This window comes from Hevea brasiliensis, chromosome 16 (genome assembly GCF_030052815.1).
Source record: "Hevea brasiliensis isolate MT/VB/25A 57/8 chromosome 16, ASM3005281v1, whole genome shotgun sequence".
Taxonomy (NCBI): Eukaryota; Viridiplantae; Streptophyta; class Magnoliopsida; order Malpighiales; family Euphorbiaceae; genus Hevea; species Hevea brasiliensis.
Window position 1 is genome coordinate 65,836,757 of NC_079508.1, and position 11,637 is coordinate 65,848,393.

General features: G+C 35.0%; 1 long non-coding RNA gene and 1 pseudogene across 1 annotated transcript; one reads left to right on the forward strand and one right to left on the reverse strand.

Moving 5' to 3' along the window:
* Positions 1–3,155: 3,155 nt before the first annotated feature.
* LOC110634422 (50S ribosomal protein L19-1, chloroplastic-like) lies at positions 3,156–5,523 on the reverse strand (annotated as a pseudogene).
* Positions 5,524–7,979: 2,456 nt separating this feature from the next.
* Positions 7,980–10,329, forward strand: LOC131174458 (uncharacterized). The gene is made up of 3 exons (XR_009144762.1): positions 7,980–8,661; positions 9,405–9,460; positions 10,027–10,329. It is a non-coding gene; the product is annotated as an uncharacterized LOC131174458 (long non-coding RNA).
* Positions 10,330–11,637: the final 1,308 nt, after the last annotated feature.

Sequence of the window (11,637 nt, forward strand, 5' to 3'; positions counted from 1 at the left end):
AATGAGGAGGGAAAAAGCATCCTGGATGTTGCTATGGCATACGACCTAATACTAGCAAATACCTACTTTATAAAAAGAGAGTCACATTTAGTGACTTTCAAAAGTGGACAACATAGAAGCTAAATCGACTTCCTCTTAACCAGGAAGGCAAATAGAGCTCTATGCAAGGCTTGCAAGGTCATTCCAGGAGAGGCTTTAATAAGTCAACATCGGTTAGTGGTCTTGGATGTCAAGTTTAGGAACAATTCAAGTAAAGTCAGAAGAAATAGTATAGTTCGAACAAAGTGGTGGGAGTTCAAATGAGTAAAGCAAGTGAAGTTCAAAAATGAGCTTCTCGAGTCCGAAGCATGGAAACTGAATATGGAGGCCGATGATATGTGGATATAGATGGCATCAAAAATTAGAGAAGTAGCTAGAAAAGTACTTGGAGAGTCTAAAGGACATGGACCACCCTCAAAAAAGAGATGGTGGTGGAATGAGGAAGTACAAAAGACAGTGAAGAGAAAAAGAGAATGGTATAAGAAATTACCTAAATATGATAATAATGAGGCATATGAACAGTACAAGATAGCAAAGAAAGAGGCAAAAAAGGCAATTAGTCAAGCAATAGCACAGGCCTTTGAAAAGTTATATGAGAAACTTGGAACTAAAGAAGTGGAGAAAGATATTTATAGATTAGCAAGGAGGAGACAAAGGAAATGTCAAGATCTCAATCAAGTTAGGTGAATTAAGGATAAAGAAGGAAAAGTGTTGGTGAAACTTGGAACTAAAGAAGTGGAGAAAGATATTTATAGATTAGCAAGGAGGAGACAAAGGAAATGTCAAGATCTCAATCAAGTTAGGTGAATTAAGGATAAAGAAGGAAAAGTGTTGGTGAAAGATAAGGACATTAAAGAAAGATGAAGAAATTATTTTAATGATCTCTTTAATAATAGTCAAAATGGTAATAACATGAATATAGACTATAGAACGATAGAAAAGAATGTGAATTATACTAGAAGGATTAGATCTTTAGAAGTAAAGGAAGCACTTAAGAGAATAAAAGTGGATAAAGCCTGTGGACTCGATGGAATACCAATTGAAGTGTGAAAGTGTTTGGGAGATATGGGAGTGACATGGTTAACTAAATTATTTAATAAGATTCTAAACTCAAAGAAAATGCCTGATGAATGGAGGAGGAGTATTTTAGTACCTATTTTTAAAAATAAGGGAGACATACAGAGTTGCTTGAACTATAAGGAAATTAAACTCATGAGCTATACTATGAAGTTGTGGAAGAGAGTTGTGGAGTATCGACTACGTCGTGATACTTCTATCTCTCTCAATCAATTTGGTTTCATGCCTGGTCGTTCAACTATGGAAGCGATCTTTCTCATTAGAAGCTTGATGGAGAAATATAGAGATAATGAAGAAAGATCTAAACATGATTTTTATTGATTTGGAGAAGGCTTATGATAGTGTTCCAAGAGATGTCATTTGGAGTGTGTTAGAACAAAAGAGGGTATCTATTAAGTACATACAAGTGTTGAAAGATATGTATGAAGGAGCAACTACTATTGTGCGCACAGTGGGAGGGGACACAAGAGATTTTTTCGATCTCAATTGGATTATACCAAGGATCAGCTATAAGCCCTTACCTTTTTACATTAGTTTTAGATGAATTGACGAAACATATACAAGAGAGTATTTCTCGGTGCATGATGTTTGCAGATGATATTGTTCTGATAGATGAGACGCAAGAAGGAGTTAATAGAAAGCTAGAGCTTTGGAGAAGTACTCTGGAGTCAAAGGACTTTAAGTTAAGTAGAACGAAGACAGAATATATGTATTACAAGTTTAGTGAAGGCCAAACTAGTGATAGGGAAGGAGTTAGTTTGGATGAAATGTTACTGTCCCAAAGTAATCACTTTAAATATCTCGGCTCAGTCCTTCAAGTAGATGGGGAATGTGAGGAGGATGTTAGTCATAGGATTAAAGCCGGATGGTTAAAGTGGAGACGTGCCACGAGAGTTTTATGTGATCGCAAGATTTCGAATAAGTTGAAAGGGAAATTTTACCGTACAGTCATACGACCGGCTATGTTATATGGTAGTGAGTGTTGGGCATTGAAGGAGTCATATGCGTCTAAGGTAAGAGTTGCAGAGATGAGAATATTAAGGTGGATGAGTGGCCATACTAGACTAGATAAAATCCGTAACGAGAGTATAAGAGAAAATGTAGGAGTGGTACCAATTGAGGATAAGTTGAGAGAAGGGAGATTGAGGTGGTTTGGTCATGTAAAGCTTAGACATACGGAGGCTCAAGTTAGACAAGTAGAGCACATTAGGTTAGAGGATAGAAAGAAAAAAAGGGGTAGACCTAAATTAACTTGGAGGAGAGTACTACAACATGACCTAGAAGCATTATAAATTTCTGAGGATTTAACTCAAAATCATTTAGAGTGGAGAAAACGAATCCATATAGCCGACCCCAAATTTTTGAGATAAAGGCTTAGTTGAGTTGAGTTGTGTCATTCAATGATTCTTATTAATCGATAACAGTAATCTAAATTAGAAAATATTCGTTTTTTTGGCAACAAGTGAGACATGTTTGGTATACTGTAATAGAGCAACTTTTTGTTTCTATTTTATAACAACACGTTACAGTTTACCAAACAAACAAATCTATATAATGTGAAAAAACACAACAGGAAGATACTTAAGAAATTACAACACATGCTTACAAATACATTTTTTTTCTTTCTTTATTTAAGAGTAGCTGATATCTTCTAATAGACACCTAACTCATGCTTCAAGTAACAAGTCTTCAGAATCAAGTATGCCAAGTCTTCAAAACTAATAAGCTTAAATGACATAATTAAAGGGGAATTTGAGCAGGCATCACGATCAAGCACAACAGCAAAGAACTGATGTAGCACAGTGCTGTTATTCTGTTTTCATTTTACAAGCATTTTTATGGGCAATTGACTTGACATACCTATTAAAAACAAAAATCTGATGCCTATTCAACATGTAAGCCTGAGGACATTTGCTGTGCTCAAATGGCAATAGACAGCATCCTATAAATGAGAATGATTAACTTTTTATCCACCTTTGAGGGGCCTCAAATAACTTCCACCAATAAGGCAACAAAAATAAAAGTAGCACCTGCTCCAATTAATTAAAAATCTCGTCACTTCAATTGACGTATGACAGCAATATATATAATACATTGTTGTATATTTCTAAAGAGCATTATATAAGAATGAGAATGAGATAGATCACAAGTTCATGTCACAACTTGAATAGCCTTGCTACACATATAGGCAGCTTAGCATCCACATCCTCTCCTCTCCCTCCCTCTCTCAACACAAAAACACAATTAAACAAGTGTACATGCAGGCTGATGCTCGCGTACTCTGGATGGAAAAGAAGTCCAATCATAACAAAAAGGCATCTAGGAGAGAAGATTATAATAGTTGATGAAATCTCCTGCTCGGGTGAATGGTTCTTGGAAAAAGAATAAACTGCCGAAATCGCATATTTTGATGGCCAGGACTAAACAGTCCAAAAATTGAGACATTACATGGTCTCATTTTTTTTCGCAAAGAAGATCCAACACATCTATGCATACAAAATTTCCATAAAACAAAAAGAATGAACACGTGGAAATTCAGTTCTTGCAATATCTCTGCAGTGAGAATGCTATTTTGGAGAGGAAAAGAAGTGAAGACCAACTCTCTCCATGTTTTTCATTTGAAGGTGGACAGCCTGGGAAGCTTTTCTCTCAGATAATACAACCTTGCTCTCCTGACCTTCCTATGTTTGACTACTTTTATTTCCTTGATATTTGGCGAGTAGCTGTCAAAAGATGCACATTAATCATGATATAAACTATTAATTACTGAACATAACAATTAACAATGAAAGAAAAAAGGCAATGAATCCAGACTCAAAACAAAACTTCAGAAGAAGGGCGCTATGACAATGAGAAGTTGAGAACACCGGCTGGAAACATCAGTGGTATGATCATGAATCTGAAAACTTGCTTAGTTTATATCAGCAGCATCAGAATGCTGGATGTACACCACAAGTCTGCAGTTGCAAAGGTTCAATTTTTAACTTGTTAATGCTCGTGCCTCGTGGCATTTGGGACTCTGATATTATGGATAGGCAGTATTCATGTCAAGAATGAGGGGACACAGTCACCAGATTGGATTATACTTATATGTTTGTTTTGGCATCAATAGCCATGACTTGAGATGCATCTCAGGTGCTGATATAAACTCCTAACAAACTCATGGAATCTTTTATATTGTAAGCATTAAGACTTTATTTATTTGCTTATTTATTTTAAAAATATTCTTGAATGTATATAAAGACTGAAAACAAATATAATTGCTTTATTCAGGATCACACAACGAGAAGATGGACTAAGATACTCACAAAGGGAATACAATCTCAACTCCTATACCAGCGATAATCCTCCGAACTCTAATTGTAGTGTGTGTACCAGCATTTTGCCTTGACATAACAATGCCTTTGTAGATCGACAGCCTACGCCTATTTTCCGGAACTTCCTGTAAGTGAACCACACAAATCAAATATAAAAAAACGTTAATATTACAAAAACACAATAATATCTACCCCATAATGAGAACAACAGGAAATGCAATTACCAATTTAATCTCCACTACATTCCCAGTCCTGATATCTGGAATCGGTCTTTCCTTCTCTGATGCCTCAACTCCTCTCTTATTCAATATCTACTCAAACAATATCACACATATCATCCTGGGCAAAAATTCAAGCTCACACACACATAAGAGAAGAAAATAATAAGCAGAATCATATAAGTACCGCCATTATCTCCTCAAGCGCGATTATTGGCTTTCTTGGTTCTTTCACTTTTACTTCGGCCTTCACCTCATCACTTTCCACACTACTACTTTTCCTTCCTTCTCTTCTTGTTCTTCTATTTCCTTCACTACTCCACCATTTTCACTTTCTTCCGCGACTTCGCCGCCTTCAGAGTTCTCCGATTCCGCTCTCGCAAAGAACCTCCGTCTCGCAAATGCGGATATGATTGCTTCCAAATTTGGACCAGCTTAACTTGACGAAACCGGAGAAGTAGAAATACAGAGAGAGGAACAACGATGTAATGTTGAAGAAAACCTTAATTTCTTAGGAAAAGGGCAATGAGTGGGGTTTCTAGAGATCACAACTAGCGCCTGCAAACCCCGGCAAACATAGAAATTATAAGTAAAAAAAAAAAAAATTTATCGTAATTTTATAAATGTAGCGAGTACCTGAGGGAGAATTTTGGAGCCCATGTTTTAGCAATAGGAAACTACGGCTTCGAAGAAGAAGGGTAGAGTCAATTAGAAGCCATTTTCGTCCCTGGTTTTAAGCAGAGAGAAAATTGCCTCATCCTATGAAAAGAGAGGGAGTGTCCGGAAGTGTCAGCTTCTTTCTACAGACGCGCACGTGTGAAGAGCCATCCCGTGCGAATGGACCCGATTTGTTCTGTTAGGATACGGCTTGTATCGGTATTTAAGGAGTGTTTGGTTTACCTGTTGGGTGTAATTAATAGTTAATGAACATTTAAACAGTTAAATTATAGTGTTTAGCAAGCTTAAAAAATAGAGCTGATAGCTGATGGGCAACTGATATGATACCCATCAGCTGCAGTTTGTATCAGCTCTATTTTTAGAGCTGTTTCTCATCAGCTGATAGCTGATTTGATTTTATTTTTTATTTTGATCATATTATTTTTTTTATTTAACTTGAAAATTAATATTATTAATATTTTTATTTTTTATTTATAATTTTAACATTTTAATTAACATATTTTAATTTTGTTAAAATATTTTTTATTAATAACATAAAGTATAAAATATTTATTTATATCTAAAAACTTAAAATTAATTATAAATTTTTCTATTAACAATAATAATTATTTTATTATTTTATCTATATTTTTTAAATTATTTAATTATCTTAAAAAATAATTATTTTCTTATTTCAATAATAAAATAAATGATATAATATAATAGATTAATAATTATATATTTATTTAAATAATAAAATAAATAATATAATGTAATAAATTAATAATTTTATATTTATTTAAAAATTAAATAAATTATATGATATATACCCTTATCAGTCATTTCACATATCAACAGCAACAGCTAAATATAATTTTACCAAATACTTAGGGGGTGTTTGGTTTACCTGTTGAGTGCAGCTGATAGCTGATAGACACCCAAACAGATAAATTGTGATGTTTGGCAAGTTTAAAAAAATAGAGCTGATAGCTGATGGGCAACTGATATGATACCTATCAGTTGCAGTTTGTATCAGCTCTATTTTTAGAGCTGTTTCTCATCAGCTGATAGTTGATCTGGTTTTATTTTTTATTTTGACCATATTATCCTTTTTTATTTAACTTGAAAATTAATATTATTAATATTTTTATTTTTTTATTTGTAATTTTAATATTTTAATTAACATATTTCAACTTTGTTAAAATATTTTTTATTAATAACATAAAATATAAAATATTTATTTATATCCAAAAATTTCTATTAACAATAATAATTATTTTATTATTTTATCTATATTTTTAAAATTATTTAATTATCTTAAAAATTAATTATTTTCTTATTTCAATAATAAAATAAATGATATAATATAAAAGATTAATAATTATATATTTATTTAAATAATATAATATATTAATTTAATAATTATATATTTAATTTAATAATAAAATAAATAATATAATGTAATAAATTTATAATTTTATATTTATTTAAATAATAAAATAAATTATATGATATATACCATTCTTAGTCATTTCACATATTAACAGCAACAGCTAAATATAATTTTACCAAACACTTAATATAAAACAGCTATCATCAGCTATCATTTATCACTATCGATAACAAGAATACTATCGATTACGGTATCATCAGTATTCACGATTAATCCAAATAGGCCCTTAATATAAAACAGCTATTATCAGCTATCAGATATCAGTTATCAGCTAACAATAACAGTTATCAGCTAACAACTATCAGTTGTATTTAACAGTTAAACCAAACATGCCCTTAATTCAGGATTAGAAGGGTAAGACACAGTGACTCATGGTACCCATGCGACGGAGAAATTACGGACTGCCATCAGAGCGAGAAAGCAAATTGTGCCAGGTGTCTTTTCCGCTTACTAACTGCGTGCCATCTAAACATGGGAAAAGGGAAAAGCGTTCCAAAATTGGAGAATCTTGCCACGTGTTTTCGTTTACAAAGTTAATTATTAAACACAGCAAAAAAAAAAAAATAATAATTTCTGATTTGGAGAGAGCGAATCCTTTCTACAATATAGCGAATGGTTCATATAATTATAATAAATTATATATATAATTAAAATAAATAAATTTTTTATTATTTTTAAGGGTAATTTTATCTTTTTTATTTTTATTTGTCATGACTCAATTTATGAGTCAGATTGACACTAAAATCTAAACTAATTTAATGCCTTCAAAACTGGTAGGTAGTAAGCTTAATAATTTCTTAACTCAATTCTAAGGCTCATTTTAAGCCTAATTTTAAGAATTCAACCGAATAGAGTCAGGTCATAATATGGATCATACAACGGAGAGTTTTTGACTCACTCGACCTGTAAACACAATATATGACAATTTGAGGAGCTCGACTCCCTCATCCAATCTAATCATACTCACACATACATGCATTTAATGTTTTTACAAATTCAATATAATATTATATTATAGTCTCAAATTGATTAAAATACTCCTAACACATGCAGAGTTTAAAATTTTAGCTAAATTATATAAAATACATTAGATATTACTAATTGACCTGCGAAGAAGAGAAGCAGGTTAGTCACAACAAGTAATCCACCTATAACCTAAAAAAATAAGGTGAACAGGAGTTGTAACAACCCTGGAAAAAAAAAAAAAAAAAAATGAAAGTGATCTGACTGTTGGCGTGTGACAGTGGGTTTCCCACTGTCACTGCCAACATTTATTAAAAAAAAAAAAAAAAAAAATTTTAAAAAACGGGAGGAGGAACTTCCCCCCCCCCCCCCCATTTCTCTTCTCTCCCTTTCCTTCCCTCTCTTCTTCTTCTTCCTTTCTCCGGTGACCGGCCGGCGACGTCCCAAGCAGCTCCCCACCGGCCGGCGACCACCAGGACCACCAGAAACGGCGGCAAGAGAGGGAGAGGAGAGAGAAAACGCGCGCACAGTGGGCAGCGGCTTTCCGGCGCGATTCCGGCTTCATCCGACGTCCGATCGAGGCGATTCCGGTGGCGTTGGAAAGCTTGTTCCGAGAGCTTTCTTTTGACACCAATTTTGAAGCAAATGGAGGTCGGATGAGTGAGATATGGAGGAGAGAAGTTTCGGGTTTTTCAAGCTTTTTCGTCAGATCTACAACGATCCGACCGTTGGATCGACGATCCGAGACCACATATGGACTGAGGAAGAGGAGAGGAACATGGTGGTATGATCAGATCCGGCAAATGTCGCCGGTGACCGGCGGCCGGCCACCGTGCGCGGTGGTGCCGGCGGTGGCCCGATGAGCTATGGAGATGGTTCAACTTCCAGAGGCTTCCTCATAAATTTTTGGAATTTTTGAGACACAGATAAACTTCGGGTAAGACAATTTTTATTATTTCTCTGTCTGTGGAGCATAAATACAGTGTTTCTTAAACAGGAAAAATTGGAGAAAAATTCTAAGAAAAATATATGATGAAAGTAAAATTATTTGGAGATATTCTATGGTGTTAGTTGAATTTTTGGGTGATCGTAGAATATTTTTGAGAAATATGGATGGATTTTAGTTATATTTTTAGCATGTGGGCATATAAGATTAATTGAAATTAAGATAATTAAATTTTATATAATTGGTTGAAGCTTGAGGATGGAGGTTTAAATATGTGAATATTTAATTGGGTTGAATTAGGAATATGTTAGCTGTTGGAAACTTATGGAATTGAGTAAAATTCTTGAATAAAATATTCATGGGTGACTAGAAAATTTCAATTCATTTTGCAATAGCCTTATAATATTATTAAGGACCGCGGGGCAAAATTTTAGAATTTTTAGAGCTTGTTTGAGTGGATTTTTGAAAAATGTCAATTATAGGGACTAAAACGTAATTTTCAAGATTTTGAGTATTGTCTGATTTGGAGGGCCCAGGAGGGGCCATGTGATATTGATGAGATGTGATTGTGGGAATTGAGAATTTAGAAGTGTTATTTGAGCATTTTTGCAGGTTGGGTAGGTCCCAGGTATAGGGGAGACTCTGCCGGATTTTCGGTATGAATTAGGCTGTCTATTGCCTCTTTAGAGTTTTATCTTAACTTAGTACTAATAAATTTATAATTTAATTATTAGGTGATCGAGGTCAGCTATTTTCTGCATCCAGCAGCCACAATAGTCATCGGTGTACAGTGAGTAGAATATTAATTTTAATTGTAATTTCGATATTATTATATGTTCAAGCATGCCCATGCATCACTTATATGCATATATTTATGTAGTTAAACTCTAGGCACGATTTATGATGCATTGATAAATGTTAAAGTGCCATGTATGTTGTTGTGGTAATTTGGAGCAGTGTGCGTGCGTTGGCGTGCGTGTGATGTGGTGTGGACTATGGATAGGACGGGCGATCACGCTTGAGTAATTGGGACCCGATCCTTCGAGGGGTAGTCACGGCTTGAGTAATTTGGGACCTCGATTTGGTTATTAAGTGGAAGTCCGAGCTTGAGTAATTACCGCACCAGTTGGATTTAAGAGAGTCAGATAGGGGATCAGCTCCCATATGTTATGATTGATACTACAGGGTGTGTGAGTGCTCCAAATTACCTTTTTGATGTTATGATGTGAAAATGTTGTTGATGTTGTATTTCACTCTACAGGGTGCATTAGTTCTAGATAGTTATAGAGATTATGGTTAAAATTGATATTTTACTCTCTGAGTCGAACGCTCACTCCTGTTCAAAAATTTTTACAGGCCACAGGAGGAGTTATTTTACAGAGCAACCTGTTTTCTTCCTCGCAGGTTTAACGTCAATTATTTAATTGTTTTACTATCTTTTCTAAATTAAAAATCTAGAACTCCGCATGTGTTAGAAATAGTGTGGACCTTGGTAGAGGTTGTGTGAACTTAAATTTTTAAGATTAATAAATGAAAATTTGTATGGTATTTAAACAGTTTGTAAATGAGGTAACAGGGTTGAGCTGGGCTCCCCTGATTTTAGTTTCTGAAAATTTCTGGGCTAAGTTGGCTCGAAATGAAATTATAACAGTTTGATTTAAATTATTTTATATGCATATTGGGCCTAAATTGTGGGCCTGGTTATGGATTTGAGGAATAGTTAGGCTTACTACGGGCCTCGGGGGCTTTAAGCTGGCCCAGGTCCTAGTGCCGGTCCGGCCCATAGGTTGGGTCGTGACAAAGTTGGTATCAGAGCTTAGGCTCTAGATTCATGGGAAATAATATACATGGGAGTGTAAAAGGAGTCTTGTTAGGATGTTACATGCGGAGTATAGGATTCTGTTTCGTCTTTTTCTGTAATTCTTTGTTTCTAGATTCTGCGTTATACCTCGGGAAATATAAAAGTGCCTCAGTTAGTGTCTTGATTTTCGTGGAGTACACAGAAATGTGAAATAGAGTTAGTAGACATGTGAGATCTATCATGAGGATACGTACTCCAAGAAATGTTATATTTTGTCAGTATGGGTTTAAATGGTGTACCCATTTCGTGCAAGGCACGAGTACATAAAGGTGAGTCTTGAAAGTACAGTTGCCCTAGATAAGGATGAGGATACCACTGCTGGTAGTCATCAGTGGATGACCCAGTTAGAATAAGTTTGTGATAATAGAATATTCAAGAGAGATAAGAGATTAGGAGACCTAGTCTGTCAGGACGTATCGTAGTAACTATACAATGTTCTCAATGTCTGCTCTGTGTCGCAGACACAAGATCGACATGAGATTATTGTGTAGAGCCGTGCATCCCCGTGGTGCTCCATAATGAGGGTGTTTATCGATGGCCTCTGCTTTGGTACAAAGAATACCGCAAGCAGTTCTATATCTGTAGAGGAGTTGGGAACTCCTGGTTAAGAGTCTAGAGCTAGAATATCGAAAGGTTACAGTTAGGTGGTAACTAGAGTCAATGACTCGGTTACCCTAGCATGAGCTAGAGTTGCATCAAGAGTTGCCATCAGACCAGAGGTTTCGGACTAGTTGCAAGTAAAAGTGACACCTATAGAGTGAGACCATCTAGTCTTCGGTATGGAATTTTGGATGATTTTTGCAGAATGACAGACGTTTTGCTTAGAAATTAGTGAGAATAGGATACCTTGTGTGTATTAGCAAGGTGTAAAGTGCAACCCTACTACCTAGGGACGGTCAAAACTATGAATTGATGATTCACAGAGATATGATATGATAGGAGAGTCATTAATTTGACATGGTTTGGGCAAGGTGGTAAATGTAGTACCTTTGTTGCAGCAAGTTAGGGTGTAGTCCTATCTTTTCAGAAGGGATCGAAAGTTATTACTAATGATGATGACCAACCAAATAGTGCCCCAGATGGGACTGTAGAGTGTGGTAGAGAGT